The sequence below is a fragment of the Sinocyclocheilus rhinocerous genome, unplaced genomic scaffold, assembly GCF_001515625.1.
Source record: "Sinocyclocheilus rhinocerous isolate Xijiao unplaced genomic scaffold, SAMN03320098_v1.1 scaffold552, whole genome shotgun sequence".
In the NCBI taxonomy this organism is placed as follows: Eukaryota; Metazoa; Chordata; class Actinopteri; order Cypriniformes; family Cyprinidae; genus Sinocyclocheilus; species Sinocyclocheilus rhinocerous.
The window spans coordinates 686,958-690,454 of record NW_015625574.1 but is presented as its reverse complement, the minus strand read 5'-3'; the positions used below and the strand labels follow the sequence as shown (position 1 = coordinate 690,454).

Here is a 3,497-nt window from a genome sequence, read left to right as displayed (position 1 = left end):
TAAATATTTACCTAACTAGATAAAACACACTCCTAATCATTTTAATATGCGTCTCCTTCCACTGCATGTGCATGCGTATGTGTACGGGACAAAAGAACTGCATTTTTAGCTCTGTTCGTGTGATGTCCACTGTAGGTTGTGGTTTCATTTCAGGCATACCAGGGTTTATTTCAGTGTATCACAGGGATATGATTGACAATCGCCCCTTTGACTACACAAAACAACAAGCATATGAAGCTCATTACTACAATGAAGTCAAAGAGCAGAAACAGAGCAGCAATTTGAGCTAGAATCTAAACGAATGAAGCACAGACTTGTGGTGCGGTGGGTGTCCCCTAGTTTTATGGTTCAAAAAACATAAAATCCAAATTCTGTTAACAATTTCAACAAGCATGTTTACACGCACATCATTTTTCCGATTAAACTCTGTGGTCTGGTTAAGCCTTTAATCCGGAAAAAAGTAAACGTAATAGAATCCGTCTCCTTTTTGCTCTAAAAATGATCTGGCTAGCTTGATTTTTCACAACTGCACATACCTCGAGTTGTAGCGCTCATAATTACTTTCATTTGGACATGTGCAGATCACGACACAAAATTCTAATTCTCATAAGCTTATTCCAGCTGTCTTAGTATACTAGAAACCAGAACGTTGGCCTAATCCGGTTATAGCAATCGGGTTAATACACATCAGACGGAAGTCTGATATTAACCGTGTAAACGCTATCATTGAGGTTGCCTGTCAAATGAACGTCCATAGACCCGAAGGGCCTCACTTTGATCGATCGTGTGCATATGTGTGCTCTCCGCAGGGAACGGGACAGTATATTCATCTATACTCACGATGGCGAATGATCCCTTTCCCCTTTTATGTGGCTACTATACTAAGAGAGTCTGCTCACTGGCACAGATTTCCTTAAAATAGCAGCATTCACACTGGGCCTGGTGTTGTAGAAAGGAAGACATTTAGTGGAATTGGAAGGAATCCATGATATTAAACAGTAGATGGGATTGTGAAGCAGCAGGAGTAATCATGCAGGGCAGCAGGCCGCAGGAATGCAAATCATCCACGCCGCTAGAAGTTAAGTTAGCAGGTGGCCTCCGCTATTCATTGGACGTCAACACTCTTTTTAGATCGGGACCACATAACATCTGGGTGCCCTGAACACTGGTTTCAATTAAGTCAAATATAATCACTCAGTTTTCTGGCATTCAACAAAAATGTTCTTCTTAAAAAAAATAAGACAGATTTTTGATAAAATCTATATCATGTGATCAGATGAGGTCAACATAGATTTATTTGCATGCAAATATTTGCCAGCTTAACAAAAAGTAAAAAATGGAGTAATAGAGTTTTCTAGCAAATTTACGCAAAACCTGCAACAAACATGATGTTGAGGCAACTGGTAGAGACAGACACAGAAAATATATTTGAAAATATATTTAATGACATACAAACACTGTTCTAAAATAATAAATGCAATATTTTCAACAAAAAAAAAAAATATATATATATAGTACTCAGAGTACTAATACAAGTGTATATAGGGAAGAAGAATATTTGCTTGAAGCAGAAAAAAATCAAACTTAATTTTGCATATCCACCCACTGATATCTAAAGCAAACTAATATGGAACAGTAATTGTGGGCTGCAATACCTTGGGCTATTTCAGGAAATATGTATAGTCCTAGGACTCAGTGCTTTTACAACAACACCACAATAATTTCAGTAACAAAGAAAAACATTTGTTTGCAAAATCCAATATGGCTGTTTTTCCCCACATAAAAAAAAAGTATTTAGGTGACTTAGAGTTTAAGGCATTTACACTTATTTTGTAAAATAGCAGCAGTTCTGTTTTGGAGTGGTTGTTTATGAATTTGACGTAATCTAAAGACAGGAAATTATACTTGATCCTGTAAAACTCTCTCTAACTTATTCAGATATTTTCAGAGAAAGAGCAATCAGCTATGGATCAGTGGTAAAGAGTGGTAACTCATCTACATCTCTCATATAAAAAATTGTTATTAAAAAACAAAGCCAAATAAATAAGAGGAATTATGAGCTAATATATACATAATACTGTACATCAAATGTCAAAAACTATTTCTTTTGATATGTTATTCCAGCAATATGACACAGAAGCTCATCTGTCCTCAATGACATCCACAGGACCTCACCACCATATTCCTGTACTTCTTCAGAATTACATTTGAGCTGTCATCAAAATACAGCACTGATATGGCATTCAGTTTGGTCGGTGCACAGCAAGGCTTTGGCACATTATCAGGAAACATCAGATGGACCTATGACGAGAAAAAAAAAAGAGAAATGTATGATATGTGGGAGTGGACTTTAAATGGAGACATAGTAACAAAAAATGGTTTATCAAACAAAAATATCTTTCAAACTAAACAATGAAATGTATTAATTTTACTATGAAATACATGAACTAGGACCAAAAGTTGATGTACATAAATACAGTACATACATATCTGCTATGATATATCTGATATATATATATATCATACAAAACTGCTGTCCATTTTAGGTCTCATTTTTGGAGCTGCTTCTATACTTTTTTTTTACAAATACTCTATGATGAAGCAAAGGAGGCTTACCAAGGTCTGCACAATCGCATGGTTTGTCGCATTCATATGTGCATTGAGTGGAAATGAACATTCTCCATCACAATAAAAGGCTGCATAGCCCTCTGGAGCAATAATCCAATCCTAAAATGACAGAGAGACAGAGATGAATTCTCTGGTTGAGTGAAGCAATCACGCTGTGCAGTCTTGTAATTGATTGATGTCTTGCATGCGTTTACCTGCCATCCTAAGTCACGGAAGCTCACGTAAAGTTCATGCTTCTTGCAGGCTTGTCTCTGTTCACTAGTGTTCTGATCTAGATAACAGCAACAAAACAGACGTTGAGCCTTCAAACACTGAGGTAGTCGTGTTGTTTAGTCTAGGAGTGTGTGTGGGCTCAGTGTGCTCTATGTTTGCAGCTGGCAGGACGTCTTTGTATACAGACTCTGAATGCAGTAAATACTCAGTAATTTGATGGCAGCAAAGAGGCCTACATTCAGAAAACATTAGGTAAGCTCAGCAGGTATTCCTCAAGTGAGTCATCGAGAACTGTGGATTAAAAACACTGCTACTTAGTAATTGCAAATCAACGATGTTGTAAGTGATTTATTGCACAGACTGTTTGCACAGACAGCTGAACTGGATGATGACATCACTGAATCATCAATGAACTGACTTTAGCTGGAAAAATTCAGTATTATTGACAAACTTATTTTCTGTTTGACACGTTAAAGCTGTTTTGACGCAATCAGTATTGTATAAAGCGCTATACAAATGATGGTACAGAAAGTATCCCTCTAATATGACAGGTTTCACTGAAAAAGAAGCCTAGGAAATCACACATTTCTGTGGTGGCCCTAGCTGCTGTAAAAGCCAAAAAAGGGACAGTGGGACATTGAGCTTCTTTAAAACAT

At 37.0% G+C, this 3,497-nt stretch overlaps 1 long non-coding RNA gene across 1 annotated transcript; it reads right to left on the bottom strand.

Annotated features, from left to right (window-relative positions):
• Positions 1-1,515: 1,515 nt before the first annotated feature.
• LOC107751255 (uncharacterized) lies at positions 1,516-2,888 on the bottom strand. Its single transcript, XR_001641218.1, has 3 exons — positions 2,823-2,888; positions 2,617-2,727; positions 1,516-2,301 (listed from the first exon to the last, which is right to left on the bottom strand). It is a non-coding gene; the product is annotated as an uncharacterized LOC107751255 (long non-coding RNA).
• Positions 2,889-3,497: the final 609 nt, after the last annotated feature.